The 16,367-nt window shown below is 41.2% G+C and overlaps 1 protein-coding gene across 1 annotated transcript in view; it reads left to right on the top strand.

Moving 5' to 3' along the window:
• The first annotated feature begins 2,185 nt into the window (after positions 1-2,185).
• Positions 2,186-16,367, top strand: part of LOC115532669 (5-hydroxytryptamine receptor 4) — a 49,390-nt gene continuing 35,208 nt past the window's right edge. The window contains exon 1 of the mRNA XM_030342550.1: positions 2,186-2,363. The gene's annotated coding sequence lies outside the window, so the exon portion shown is untranslated. The remainder of the gene's footprint in view (positions 2,364-16,367) is intronic.

The following is a 16,367-nucleotide window of genomic DNA, read 5'->3' as shown; positions in this document are numbered from 1 at the left end:
TGTATCAAGTTTGGTTATGATATGTCAAAGGGTTGCTGAGAAATTGGCTTATTTCCTATTTGGCGGCTTCGCGGTCGATTATGATTGGCTGTCGCGGATATTTCTGCAATAAATAATATACTAGCTATACGGGGAGGTCTGATAGTATCACCAGACAATTCAAATTTGCTTCATTGGCTAATGGGACTGTACTGAACCAGTGTGCCAAATTTCACCAAGGCATTCTATGGGCTGCCATAGACTCCCATGGCAGGAAAATAATAAAAAAACGTACGAAAACAATAGGTTGTCTCGCAGCTTCGCTGCTTGACCCCCAACAAGAGGTATTCGGAGATACTCTGTGAATACCTCTTGTTTATTCAGAGATACTCTGTGAATACCTAATACTACTCAAAATAACCAACTTTTAGGACACAATGCCTCCAGCATTATCCTATTGAATGTTAGGTCAATATTAACACCGTAATGCTGATGGTTACAATAGAGAATAGGGTTCAATTGGTGTAACTTGGGGGGCAGCAATGTGCCGGGTGTTCCATCCTGCGGTGTCCTGTGTAACTATAGGCCGCCTTGAGCAGACGTCCCAACCCGACTTCTTCCGCAGTGGCCTGGATATGAAGCTCAATAGATCTGAGATTAATAGAGTAATAATATATATAATACATTTCATTTAGAGGCGCCTTTCAAGACACCCAAGGTCACCTTACAGAGCATATAGTCATCATACATTATTTAAAAAAAAAACAAGACATTGTGTAAAAATAAATAAACATAAGCAATAAGAAATAAATAAAACAAAAACAAGACAAAACAAAACAAAAAAAACAATCAAAACAGTGATCAGTTAGACGTTGTGTGCGAGTTTGAACAGGTGAGTTTTGAGTTGTGACTTGAAGGTTGTAATGGTGTCTGATTGTTTTATGTGTGGGGGGAGGGAGTTCCAGAGCCTGGGTGCTGAACAGCTGAATGACCGGGCACCCATTGTAGTGAGTCGTGATGTGGGGATACATAGTAGTCCAGCAGAGGTTGAGCGGAGGGAGCGAGAGGGAGTGTATTCTTGGAGGAGGTCACAGAGATAACTGGGGGCTAGGTTGTGGAGAGCTTTGTAGGTGAGGAGTAGGGTTTTGTATTGGCATAGGCATATCTCCTATCTCCTTAACTTCAACTCGCTCTGGATTAAAATTGGTGTTACTCAAACCGCTAGGCATAACCATAATAAATAACATAATCGTGTAATAAAGAAATTGTTCTGAACAAAATGCTGTGTTTATTCAGTTCTATCAAATGTGATCATTCAGAGTACTATGTGATGGGATTGTAGTATAGGCTGTGTATAGAGAGTACTATGTGATGGGATTGTAGTGGAGGCGGTGTATAGAGAGTGCTATGTGATAGGACTGTAGTAGTGGCTGTGTATTGAGAGTAGGCCTACTATGTGATGGGACTGTAGTAGAAGCTGTGTATAGAGAGTACTATGTGATGGGACTGTAGAGGCTGTGCATAGAGAAATGGTTGTATAGCAGAAGGACCCTCATCCTCACATTTAACGTGCTGTGCTGGGTGTGGGTGGTTTGTTGTCATGCACACACAAGCTAAAGGTTAAAAAGTTTCATACAGGGTGTACGATAAGCAAATAAACATTCACAATACCACCAGGATTGGTGTGTCTGATAAGTATTGATTCAAAAGATCATTTTCTGTTTGGGTAATTTCGAGATTGAGGATGATACATAATTTCCTACATTTTTTTTTAATTTATATTTTATCCCATTTCATTATGTTGGTTTATTGAGGTAATCATTGCTGTTATAAGTAAGACTAAAATTAAGAAGGTTAATATTTTTGTTATTGTCACGGTTGTATCGTTAACAGTTTAATAGTTCACCTCCCCAGGAGATGGCGCCGTTAGTCATTTTATTAGTTTCTCTTTCATTACACATCCACGCTTATCCCCCTCTCTCTCTCACTCACACACGCACACGCGCGCAAACACACACGCACACAAACACACACACACACACACACACACACACACACACACACACACACACACACACACACACACACACACACACACACACACACACACACATACACACACACACACACACACAAGCAGCGCCTCCCCTTATCATCTCTCTCGCTCCTCTCTCTCCTGTACTTCATTATCGCATTATATACTTGATGGCTACATCGTGCATCGTTCCGCATCGTATTACACACACGTATACACGCACGCCGAGCACGGGCAGCGGGCGGCCGCAGACGGACACTTCGGACCCGCGCGGGACATGAGCGCAGCCGTCGGCGAGCCGCGGAGCATCGCGAGCGGACGGCCGATGTCTCTGGACCCCGCAGTACAGGTGATGGAAGTTTCTCTCACACACACACACACACACACGCACACGCACACGCACGCACACGCACGCACACACAAACAGACCGATTGAGATCGATAGTCCCGAAGACGAGTTATAGAGCCTATGTTTAGACGGGGCAGTCTAGTTGATGCGTTCTTTATGATGGAGTTCAGCTCATTAAGACTGGAGCGACGCCGGGAACTTTTTGCGTCAGGTTTGCCATTTTAAGGTTCGATTTAAAATATGTGAAAGTCTCGTATTATCATTTAAAGGTGACGTTCATTTGCCCTCTTTGATTAATATTGGAATAATGTGTTTTTGCAGGAAATCGGTCATCATGTGATTAAGGCATTTCATTCTTGGAAATGTTTGTCTGTGTGAGAGGCAAAGACAAACATGTTTATTTCTGGGAGATGGTATCATATAAATAGTCCTACTCGATTTGCTGTTCATAACTGCTGTCCTGATATTTTACTTATTGTAGTTATTCAGCTGGGTGCCAACTTTGGTCTTTGTCACACTTCAGTTGAAGTTTATGGCACATTCTGGCGCACTGACACACATGCACGCACACACAAACACACACACATACACTACACTACACATTTGAAGGACCTTTGTACCACCCACTTAGGCAAACTTAGCGTAAGTATGTACATAAAGCAACACTAAGTATATGTCACTTATAGTCAATGACCCTGAACTGTAAACCATTTTGTGTGTGTGCGTGTGCGAGATTGTCTGTGTGTATTTGTGTGTGTGTGTGTGTGTGTGGGTGGGTGTGGGTGTGTGTGTGTGTGTGTGTGTGTGTGTGTGTGTGTGTGTGTGTGTGTGTGTGTGTGTGTGTGTGTGTGTGTGTGCATGTGCATTGCCACCTATGTATTTTTGATTGTGAACACACAAAGTCATCTTCCAGCTTGTCTTTAGCCACCCTGTGTGTTTAGTGTTTAGCTTGTGATAGGCCAGTCTTTTGCTAGTTCTAATTAACCTCTAGCTCTGGACTCTTCACTCACGGCTAATATTAGAATGTATGTAGTGACGCTCCACTATTAGCCTGATTCTCAGATCCACAGAGGGCTAGCAAGGTCCTTCTCTTTATTAGCAGCATCCTACAGCTCTTTGATGCGCTTACTTGCTTAGCTTAGAGGTAAGTCCAAAGTTGTACATCCAGCGTAATAATGTTGATGCTTCACTGGATCAGACCTGCAATCTCACATCCAACCGCAAAATGTATCATGTTGTCTCACTGACATGTTACAGTCCTGACTAAAAAGACAGTGATCACTGATATCTCATTGACTAATGTGAGTGTGAGTCTACATCGCTTTGGTTCCAAACCCACCAATAGGGCCATTGGTCAGTGTTAGGTTACCAACCGTGTGTACACATTACACACACGGGAGCGCTTTTTTTTTTTTTTTTCTTCTGACCACAACTTACATTTGCAAATGTGTAAGCAGTGTTAAAGCTTGGGACTTTACAAGACCTTTCAAACTCTTAAAAATAGTTTAATCAAAATTGTAACATCATATCACCATATCTATTGGTTATAATCAGCAAACTTCCTCTGACCCCATATGAAAATCAGACGGCCCCCGGTGGGCTCCTGACACAGGTTGTGTAACATGGTAGAAGAGTGTGGGTACTGACCTACTCAAGACTCACACATAAGTGAGTGTGCAAGTCATTTTTTCTCTTGACTGCTTAGCATGTTGCTAAGTTGTGTGTGTGTGTGTGTGTGTGTGTGTGTGTGTGTGTGTGTGTGTGTGTGTGTGTGTGTGTGTGTGTGTGTGTGTGTGTGTGTGTGTGTGTGTGTGGTGGAAATGATGTGTGTCTGCAGGCGTGTCTTTCAATTCAGTTAATTGCAGGATCGTTCCAAACTCATTCTTAAATTAGGAGAAAATTATTTAAGCCAGGCATTTATTGATCACTAATAATTGTTATTATATCAACAATCTAACCCACGAGATTAAGAGAGAGTGGAGATTTTATGAACGTAAATGAAAAAAAGACTGGCCTCCAAGTATTTTGTTACATTTGGAAAGTTTCAAAAATTTTAATCAGCAGTAAAAGAAGCAAAAAAATCCTATTTTTCTAACCTGATTTAAAAAACGTTCAAACCCCAGAGTTTTATTTAAGGTTTTAGATTCAGTCACCTCCTGTTATCCCTCTTATTTGAATTATGCTACACAAGAGACCTGTGAGGAGTTTTTTACAGTTCTTTAGATCACCCCTCCAGATAGCATTTTATCCACCAGTAGAGACATTGGTTTTATTTTACCCATTTCCAACCTGTCTCACTGTCCTTTTTATCCGAAATCCGAAATCCTAACAGCATGAAACCAACCACGTGCAGCCTTGATTTTTACCCACCAAGTTTCTTATAGAGGTTTTAAACACAGTTGCACCCAGCCTTTTATCTATTTTTAATAGTTCTTTAATCCATGGTGTTTTTCCATCTGCTTTTAAGCATGCTGCAGTCCATCCTCTTTTAAAGAAACCCAAACTAGACCCCTCTGATTTTAACAATTTTAGACCTGTTTCTAAACTTCCATTTTTATCAGAAGTTTTAGAAAAAGTTGTTTCCTCCCAACTTTTATCTTTTATGGCAAAACATAACTTATTTGAAAAAATTTCAGTCCAGTTTTAGAGCTTTGCACAGCACTGAAACTGCCCTCCTCAAGGTTAACAATGACCTGCTTTTAACTACTGACAGAGGAGGGGGTGCAATTTTAATAAATTGTCTTAAATCCTTTGTTGGTATCAGGGACACAGCACTTGGTTGGTTTACTTCTTATCTTTTTGACAGAACCTGTGCGGCCACCATCGGCAACCACTCTTCATCTACAACCCAAATAGCCTATGGAGTATCGCAGGGTTCAATTTTAGTTCCTATTTTATTTTCAATATATATGCTCCCAGACTGCCAAATTATCCAGCGGCACACTGTTTCTTTTCACTTCTATGCTGACGACACAAAGATATACCTCCCGCTGAGACCCAACAATCAGAGAAGTCTGGCTGCTGTTTTAGACTGCCTTAAAGACGTCAACCGCTGGATGGCCCATAACTTCCTCCAACTTAACAACTCCAAATCTAAAATAATACTGTTCAACCTGCCTACCACGATCACCAGTCCCATCAGCCTCGGTCCATTATCCAGCAATATCAAGCCCACTGCCAGAAACGTAGGTGTCGTTTTAGATTCAGACTTCACTTTCATCCCTCACATTAACAAAGTTGTACAGTCATGTTTTCTCCATATCAGAATCACCAAAATATTTTTTTTATTATCACAACCCAACCTCGAAAAATTAATCCATGCCCTCATATTCTCGCGTCTAGATTACCGTAACTCTCGGTTAACCGGCATCAACCATAAATCACTCTCCCACCTCCAGTTGGTTCAAAATTCAGCAGCTAGACTTCTCCATGGTTTTAACAGACGACGTCACATAACTCCTGTCTTCACTTCTTTGCAATGGCTCCCTCTCTGTTTTAGAATTGATTTTAAGATTTTATTGATAAATTTTAAGGCTCGCCATGGTCTAGCCCCCGATTATATAACAGACATGCTGACGCCGGATGAGCCTGTTCGCAGCCTTAGATCTGCAGGCGGGGCTCACTGTTCCAAGGTCGAGGCTCAGGACTAGAGGTGATCGGCCATCTCCACCAGGGCGCCTCGGCTTTGGAACGACCTGCCTGCGGAGATAAGGCTTGCTGGATCAGTAAACTCTTTTTAAAACTCATTTTTATAGACTTGCTTTTACGTGACGTTTTTATTCTTTTCATTATTTTTCTTCTCTTCCTAAATGTCTTCCTAATTGCCTTATGTCAAACCACTTAAACGATTGTTTTTAAAGGTGCTATATAAAAAAAAATTATGTAGGCTATATATATATAGATATGTGGCACCAGCAAGTTTCTTATGAAAGTAAAAACCGAGTGCATAGGAGGTTTAAGGGTCGGAACACAAGAGGTAATTCTTAGTTGTAGAATGTCTACGTATCCTACTTTCTTAAGTTCTATATATATATTGTAGTAGTAAAATAGAGATGGTAAAATTCAAACTTTATGGCTGGCGATGTACACTCTGTGACGTCAGTGTGTGTACAATGGTGCACATTCTTTAAGCCTTAAATATACGGACGTTGATAGGGTCTTTATGAGGAGATATCATGGGTGACTGTAGACTAGACAACCATTGTTTCATTAAATATGTACTTAAAATATGCTCTTCTGTTTACATTACGCTGACCAGCATTCAGAACGAATCAATGGTAATATTTATAGATGTGTATGATAAACAGGATATCAGGGGTCATGAGGCTTTGGTGATTAGATTTCACTGTCAAATAAAAACCTATAAATGTTAATAAATGAGAAATGTACGATAGGTTTGGGTAAAAGCTGATTCAAATGATGTGCAGCAAACAACTTCCCACCAGTCCTGTTCTGTGTGGTCATTCAATTCATGAATTTTAATTTTGAAGTTGAGATTAATTTAACATTGTCAAACAAGACACTGTTTAACAGGTTAGGACGTGTTGTATGCGACATTTTGTACCAGTCCTGTGTGTATTCTTCTGATGTGTATTGTCTATGTAGTCATGCAGCGTCAACACAAGAGGAATAGAATGTGTTTCTAAGCTGTCCAGGCAAACAGTTGTTAGGGTGTTGGTCAGTGTCACTTTTCTATCATGTGTACACAGCACACACATACAGCTCTGTTGTCGGCTCCTCTGTTTTTGATCAATTTGGCAGCCGTAAGTTCTATCCAGAAATGCCTCTGGCTCTGCTGACTCTCTTTGTCCCAAGAGAGGGATTTAATGTTGTGACATGCTATTGTATATAGATGTGACAATTGGCCGCATGCATATATGTAAACATACTGCATATTCATGTATGTGTGTATGTGTGTGTGTGTGTGTGTGTGTGTGTGTGTGTGTGTTTGTGTGTGCGAGTGTGTGTGCGTGCGTGCATGCGTGAGTGTATGTGTGTGTGTATGTGTGTGTGTTTGTGAGAGAAAAGGAGGGAGACAGAGAGATATGGACAGATGGAGATGAACAGAGGGAGAGAGAGAGAGAAGGGGTTGAGAGAGGGGGGGAGGAGGGGGGCAATATATAGAGAGATAGACAGATAGAGAGGGAGAGAGAGGAGGGAGAGTAGATGGGGTATGGTGACACATCATGGGATTATCAATCTTGGGGGGATAGACGGACAATTAGAGAGGGAGAGAGTGGGGGGAGAGTAGATGGGGTATTGTGACACATCAAGGGATTGTCAATCTTGGCAAACAGAAAGCGTGACCAAATCACAAGAGTATTACAATTTGATCTGTCTTTGTTTTCTAACATAATGCCCGTCTCACATTTGCTGTGATTATCTCATGATGATAATTAAACAAATTTGTGTAGCTTGTAGAAAATGTTGTTTAGCATTATTATGTCACGTGTTGCTGCGTTGTAATTGGTGTGTTATTAGTTGCCAGGCTTTGGTACGTTGTATAGATTGTTGTTCTTTATTCAGACACTCGTCATAGTCTGTAATGTTTTACCAAAATGCTCAGAATTACCGTTTGTTTCGTTAGTAATGTTACAGTATTTGTAACAGTGTTGGTAAGACTCTTCCTCATAGATCGGCAGTGCAGCCGAGGTTTGAAGTGAGTCTCTTCTGTTTCTTCTGACTGGAGGGTGACGCTGGTCTGCTAATAGTTTAGTGTGCTGAGGGTTTTCCAGCCAACAGAAGATAGTTACAGAAAAGTCCCCAAGTCGTAAATCGTTTGGTTCCAGTATTGATTAAATCTGGCTACATGTATAATGGTTACTACAACAAGACTCACGAAAACAAAAAGAGGGATTCATGAAAACGTTGACTGCCTCCAGCAGGCATTGTGGAATCAATCAGTGCTGGTATGAAGTTCAGATCAGAGCTTGATTCATTCACTTGTAGCAGCAGCAGCATACAATCGTCTCAACGACCGAGTCGACCACGGGCGATTAACTCAACATCCGTGGTGGCCTCACGGAATCAATTAAATTGTCTGTGATATGCCCACGGAATCTGCTCCAATGCAAGCTAATATTCATTCTTATTCCGTGGCGCACACACAGATCCCAGATATATGTATATATATACATATGAATGAAATTCATATTGACGTTATGGCACTATATCCCTATTCTCTCCCATTCACCCATCTTGAATTTGGCATATATATATTTATTTATTTATTATGTTGCTTCGAGGAGGTCTGGTGGTCTCCGTATATATAATAAATATATATATTAATGCTGTCAAGCGATTAAAATATTTAATCGTGATTAATCACATTAATGTCATAGTTAACTCACGATTAATCCCAAGCAATCGCGAGTAATCTGAAAAAAAATTCTATGCAAAATATCCCTTGATTTCTTTGTCCCATACATTTTTCTCATTTTAATGCTCTTATCAGCATGGAGAAGTGCATCGGCTTGCCTTGTGCAAATATTTTTTTATTGATAACAACATTAGCATATACTGATCAAACAGGACGATACAAAAAAAAGTCTATAGTGCTATTAAACGATGAACATACAAACATACTGCCTTGAAGATAGCAGTCAGGCTACTGCTTCTTTGTTTTGAGCCAAAGAAAAAACAAAAAACAAAAACGTTAATGGCACGATAAAAAAATTAACGCCGTTAAAATTGGTTTGCGTTGACGCCGTTAATAACACGTTTAACTGACAGCACTAATATATATATATATTAGTGGTGGACATAGATTAATTTTTTTAATCTAGATTAATTCCGAAATTAATCTAGATTAAAATGGCAAACGGCAAAAAATCTGTTCGTTTACCTTGACAGCGGTCAATTATACTGGGCAATGGTGATTTATCAAATATAATTCACCGCCGGAAGTTGTGAAGTGCCCATGCAAGTGAATGGAGCTTAAACAAAAATAATTGAATGCTGAACATTGGGAAGGCCCATGCAAGTAAATAGAGCAGTCTACAGCATTGAGAAGAGCCGTGTAATAATCCATAATAATGTAAGGTTAAGAAGTTAAATATTTGAAAGTTGTAGAATAAATTAATATAATTTATATTGGAGTTAATTTGCTATAAATGTACTTACAATTTTTAGTCAGTTAATCATTTACATATTTATGTTACACAATTATTACATATTTACATGTTTACATATTTAATACAGTCGGGATTTTCAGTTGAAGCTGCCTCTCTGATTCCCTCACGTTTACCTCAGTCTGAATTCTAGCTTCTGATTGGTTAGTTCAGTCACGTGATGGGTCCGAACAAGGAAGTGTTTGAAAATAGATTAACGGCGATATATTATTTATCGCGCGATAAAAGTTTTGCGTTAACGCAGCCGTTAACGCCGATAACGGCCCTCCACTAATATATATATACATACATATTTATTAATTTATGTATTTATTTATTTATTTTATACGGAGAGCACCAGACCTCCTCGAAGCAACAAAATAAATAAATACATTTATATGCCTTTATATGTATAAATATGTACATGTCTATCTATATAAATACACGTACATATTTATATATATTTATTTATTTTAATATATTTATTTATTTTTATATATGGAATCACCAGACCTCCTCGAAGCAACGAAGTGGTCTATTAAATTCAAGATGGGTGGGCGAGAATAGGGATATAGTGCCATACCGTCAATATGAATTTCATTCATATAATTTCCTTAGAAGAGGATTGTCAATGGTCAGATACAGATCTCGTTATAACGTGAAAGGATGTAATGATAACGCCAAGAAAATAAAGGCAACATGGTTATAATCATTTAAATATAATTAACTTATAAAGCGTATAACAAGACATCCAGACAACCTAGTTGTAGGCCAGCAGAAGCTGCATTTGAACCGAATTCGGCCTACCTTATACATATAATATTCTAACTTTATATACATGTCAAATGTATGATATGCTGTAAGCCTACGTGTAGGCTAGTTTTTTGCGTGAATGTGTGTGGAACTTGAAGCGCTGAACAATCACTGACGGCTTGGGGTTGTAATGCTCTTGCACCAGCGTCACCAACTCTTTGAATGTTAAGTCGCCTGACTTCCATGGCATTGCTAAATTGCATATTAACTTGTACGTCTTGGCACCGCACACACTGAGGAGAATCGATCTTTGCCTTTCCTCCTCCCAAATGTCTTTCGCCAGGAAAAAGTGCTCAAGTCTCCCGACATATTCAATCCAGTCACCATCCAGATCGACGAATTCACTGAGCGTGTCGACCGTATTAGTAGCCATGCTGCAAGCTAAAACTACACGGAACTTCTTCTCCGACACTAACTACACATTACGCAGTAATCAATGTTTTAATCCTTGTCACCAAAAGTGTGGTAACCTGAGGGCAATAAGGCATGCACACTTTGAACTCAGTGAGGGTTTTTATGGAAAACCATCTCACAGCATAACAGCCAAAGTATGAACGATACATTCCGGTGCAGAACGAACTGTAGAGCCCCCCGGTGGCGTACACAGGTATAGGCACAAAGGTTCCGGGGTGCCGGTGTGGGTACCAGATTGACTCGGCTGCCAGATCGACTCGCGGTTCATTCACTTACAGATGACGTATCGACACTTGACGTATCGATGCAAGCCAACGGACAAAACCCGGAAGGGTTGTTTATAAAAAGAAGGCTCAATCCGTTTCGCTTTTGCTTTCATCGAACGCAGGCCGTTCTTTTTCGCAAACAAAGCCATTGGAAACACGTCTAAAAGCACTGATGAATGCTGTGTAACCCAGTTCCTGTTAGGGACTCTTATTCTGAAGGAGGAGAACGGAAGTGTCTGCGTGTAGGTCACTGTTTTGACTCTGTGTTGGGAGCGCTGGAAATAAAGTGGATCGCCCTGTTCAGTGAATGGAGTTAACTGATTCTTCTTTATCCGATACTTCTTTTATATATTACCCAAGTATAGGCAACAATAATTTGTACATTTGATTATTATTCATATATTAGAAAACAAAAGGAGATTGTTAATACTTGGGAATAACATGGCAATGAATGAAACGCGCATGCGCATTTAAAAGACAGTGTTTACAGGAAGTGCGTCATTATTGCGCATCTAGGACCCCGAGTCGATCTGGCAGCCGAGTCAATCCGGTACCCACACCGGATATAAATGAGTACAACACAAATTCAGTCTACTTATAATATTATAACTAAATAATTGTATACATAATACATACATTAATAATTAATTAATTCAATATTAAACCAATGCATTTCAATCGGGAGATTATTTTCGACTTCAGAAGGCGGGGGCGGGCTGCGGAGGATTCGTCAAAACAACAATCCTATGGTGGTTGCCATCGACTGCCCCCTTCCACACCAAGCTTATTGATTTAACGAGGCAGGGTTATTTGAAACAATTAATTAAGTTATTATGTGTGAGAGGTCATTCCTCCTACTTTGTGTGCTTCCTATTTATGTCTATTGTACCCCTATTGTCCACTAGCATCCCCCCCCCCCCCTCCCCAAATGGATATGGAGAATTGTTGCCACGTCCCGATGGTGGTGTCATATATCTGTGTTTGGGCATTCAAATATACTACAATGATCAATTAGGAGGCCGAAGCCCTAAAAGGAAGTGATGCAGTGTGATTGAGGCGAGGACATAAACAAGTAAGCTATAGACCTGGGATCTCTTTTATATCAAAGAGGGTCTCAAAGGTTGCATACGATTATCAACTGGGGGGCTCCAGATTCAGGAAAGGCTCACACAGCATCATTAAGTGCTCCATTGAAACGCATTAGCAACTCTGTGAAAGTTGTGGGTCTCTGGAAAAAAGCCAGCCCTAACCCTAATCCTAACCCTAACCCAAAACCTCAGACCCAGGGCTACGGCCTCCTAATAGATCATTGTAGTATATTTTAATGCCCTCTTTCATAGATATGACACCACTGGCGTTATACCACCTGGGATGTGGCAACAATTCTCCATATCAATATGGGGAGGGGGGGTGCTTGCTATAGACCCTATTTATCTGTGGCATAAAGGCTGAGACGAATTTCGAATTATAAATATGTACAATCCATAACGTTAGCTCTCTGGCTCATAGCTCAGCGGACTAGAATACCTCCTAGAATCCTTGCTTGTTGGCCGGAAACTGAAAGGGGTGCTGTTTACGTTTCGTTGTAGTGTTTTTGCTCGGTTCTCCGTCCCAACAGTAGGGCTAGAACCAAGCGAAAAGACTTCAACCAAACGTGAACACCCCCCTTTCCGTTACCGGCCAACAAGCAATGATTCTTCCAACAGAAATCAATGGGATTTGCAAAATGCGCTAAATGTGCAACACGATAGAAACTGTATTTCGCTACGATACTTGATTCAACCACTCTATTTCATCCTAGACAAACCACAAAGGGGGCTCAATGTTCAAAATATCAGAAAAAAATAATAGCTCACAGCAACATATTGAAAAAAAGAACTATGAACTAGTTCATTTTTTGGAACTGTGAACTTAGTTCAAATTTTTGAATTATGAATGTTTAACTGAACTAGTTCATTTAAAAATTTGTGAACTGAACTTTAAACTAGTTCACGTAAAAGTGAACTTTCCCAACACTGTATATATGTGGTCATTTCAAGGATTCCTGTGAGACGAGGTTGACTCGGTCGTTGAAACGGGGATCTGTGCGTGTGCCACGGAATATGAGTGTCATTAACTTGTATTGGAGCAAATTCTGTGGGCATATCACAGACAATTTAAGTGATTCCGTGAGGCCACCATGGATTTGAGTTATGCGTCCCTGAAGGGCAGTGTCCTGATTTTTCACACTCTATACTAATTTATAGAACCGTTTCAAGCACACACATTTCCCATGATGCACTTCACCAGGGGAGCTGCCAACAACTCTTGGTGTGTGTGTGTGTATGTATGTTTGTGTGTGTTTGTGTGTGTGTGTGTGTGTGTGTGTGTGTGTGTGTGTGTGTGTGTGTGTGTGTGTGTGTGTGTGTGTGTGTGTGTGTGTGTGTGTGTGTGTGTGTGTGTGTCTGTGTGTTGGGGGGGGGGGGGGGGGGGTCTGGATGTGTGTAAATCTTTTGACAAATGAAGACAGTGTATATGTCTGTTCATTGTTATGTGAGCTTTTGAACCTTTGTCGGATTCTTTATGGATTTGAAGAGATGAATTGGATGAGATTCAAATCTCAGATATCCACGTACAATATCGTTTGTATATTGTATCTTAAAGGTTGGGTAGGTGATTTGCGAAACGCCAGCAGATTTTGAAAATACACAACTCAAATGGTCCTACCCCCTCTCCTTCAACGCTGACTCTGACTCCACCCATTCCAAGTACCTGGACGCGCAATCATGCACGAGCGCGAACAGAGATGCGCGAGAGCGAGCCAGGCTAGCGTAGGTTTTCGTTTAACAACATGGCACTACATTCAGCTGTAAGTTGCACCCAGTACCGCGGGAAGTAGGAGTGCTGGGGGTGCTGCAACACCCCCTGTCCGAGGCCCTGTCTGATCACAGAAAACGATCATTTCTAAAAACTCCGGCCAAAGTGGAGATTTCTGAAAACGCCGGTTATGTGTTGTCGTGTCAACGGGGAGAAACGGGATTTTAGGTTCTGAAGCGTCACATTATGCACCAGGAAATGCTTAACGTCATGTGAGCGCCCGCTGTACCGTATTGGTCCGAATATAAACACAAACCCCATTGTAAGACGACCTATATTTGGAAAAAAGATTTGAAGACCAGATCCGTTTTTTATGAATAAATAAATTGTATTCATTGAAATAATATACGAAAATAAAAAGGCATCGAATAAAACACTGCATTGCCACTAAACAGTAGTGCAAATAGGCCGTACTGATGTGTACACCAAAGACTATTCCTGACACTCCTCTGCCCCGCTGTGTTCGCTCTGGCTGTGGTCGCTCCGAACTGTTTCGGCCCGTGGCAAAGCGAGTCATCCTCGCTGCTGTCCAAGGCATTTTGAGACGCAGCATTTATTTAATGCTCATATGACCTAGTGCTGAAAAAAGGTTATATGAAAAAGTGTGAGGGTAGCGGTGGTGCGCTAAACTTGTTCTGTGAGCAGCTGGATGTGAACGATCGATTTTCAACTGTCCGCGCATGCACTGGTGTAATTGAGCTGCGCTGCTATACATCTTTTTTTATCAATGTAACGAGTTGCGAGTCTAGTGCAGGCTGAGTTTTTTTTTTTCCCTGCACCCCCTGCTGAGAATACGTTCTCGCTGCAATGGTTGGACCAGATGTTATAAACATTAAACGGTCACATAAATCATTACTATTTTTAGAAAATGTATGTTTGTTTCATATAATTGTATTGGAAGTCCTGGTTTTCACTAGGGTTGCCGCGGTGTGGACATTTTCACACCGAGTAATACACTCGTCTCCACACCGGTATTACCGAGTATAAACGGTATAAACTTTGAAACTAGGTCAACCGCCACACAAGCATCGGTTTTTAGACCCTTCTCGTCCTTCAGTTGCCGCCAACGTTCGAAAGCAGCGCCTAGGATTATTCTTGATTTCAGTTTTTCTCTTTCAGCGTTTTTATTATCAATTACTCTCTGAAAAAGAGTTTTCCTTCTCTTTGCTGGTGGTGGTGGTGGTGGTGGTGGGGATGGTGGCGTCTTGTCCGCCATGGAAATTGTCTTCTACTGCTAGGTCCAAATGTGGATTAACTAGTTCCAGTAGCTACCGCAGGATAACAACAAACAGGAGCTTGCTCTGGGTCACGAGCTCTGGGTCACGAGTACTGCACGAAGGGGTCGCGCGCGGGGCGCGGGGGAGGGGGAGTGCAGTACGACCGTTTGATTGACGTACTTACTGTCCAATGCAACTCGGTGGCAATGGAAATGATTGGCTGGAGTTTTTCGAGCCCTGCCCGTTCCACAGATGATTGACTTGTTTAATTTTCATGTCAGTACTTCTAACTCAGTGGCTGTAAGCGGGTTATGATAAGGATTTCAAGTAATTTTGCAAAAATGGCCAAAAAAGCAAATCACCTATACAACCTTTAAGTAGCTTGTTCTCCCTCTTAATGAGAGACCCTTCATCAGGGTTGATCGACATGTTAAAGTCCAGTGTGTAAGACTCCCACTGTGTAACCATGGTGACCACTTCTTTGTTGTCCACCAAATTCATTGTATTCAGAACTACCCGTCACAACTGTAGTTAAGAATAAAATCCGTCCCATAAAACCCTATCCCTGAATGATTTGATTCATATGTGATGGTACCATTGTAATTCTTCCCATGCAGCACCTGTGATGTCTGCAATCAGGCCTCATCTCCCTGTGCTGGGGAGTTCTTTCATGGTCCTTGAGACGGAGAAGCGTCAGCATACTTTATACAGAAAATAGGTTTTGCAGATTGGTTAGAACAAAATAAAGTGATTGCGGTGAAAACAAACTGAAGCAAGCATACCTCACTCAACTTATTTTTCGGCACAAAGATTTGTAACTCGCCAAAATCTCCACAATGCCATCATTGTGTTCAATTTGTCGAAATAGAAAGGAGGGCCAGATTTATTTCAATCTGATTTCCCAGGCGCCATAGAAACGCCACTGGTCTTAATGACTGGAACGTTCAGTGACATTTCACTTATTCTGAAGTGTGACAGTCCTTTAGGGTGAGGAGGTGTTGTACATTGCAGGGCATGTAAAGCCCATGGAGACTGTAACAGTAATGAAGGACAAGAAGAATCTAATTCTGACTTGACTCAGAGCCAAGTTAGCCCATGGCAACCAATTTTCCAGGACTGAGCTTACAACCACGAGCTCTCCAGCAACCATGCTTCTCTTTATGCTCCTCACCCTCCTCACCCTCTTCACCCTCCTCACCCGCCATCAGATTCTCTTTATGCTCCTCCCCCTCATGAGGTTCTCTTTAAGCTTCTCCCCCTCATGAGATTCTCTTTATGCTCCTCCCCCTCACGAGGTTCTCTTTATGCTCCTAACCTGCCTTAAGGCAC

Source organism: Gadus morhua, chromosome 19, assembly GCF_902167405.1.
Source record: "Gadus morhua chromosome 19, gadMor3.0, whole genome shotgun sequence".
Classification (NCBI taxonomy): Eukaryota; Metazoa; Chordata; class Actinopteri; order Gadiformes; family Gadidae; genus Gadus; species Gadus morhua.
The sequence above is the reverse complement of the archived record's forward strand: the minus strand, read 5'-3'. Positions and strand labels throughout refer to the sequence as shown.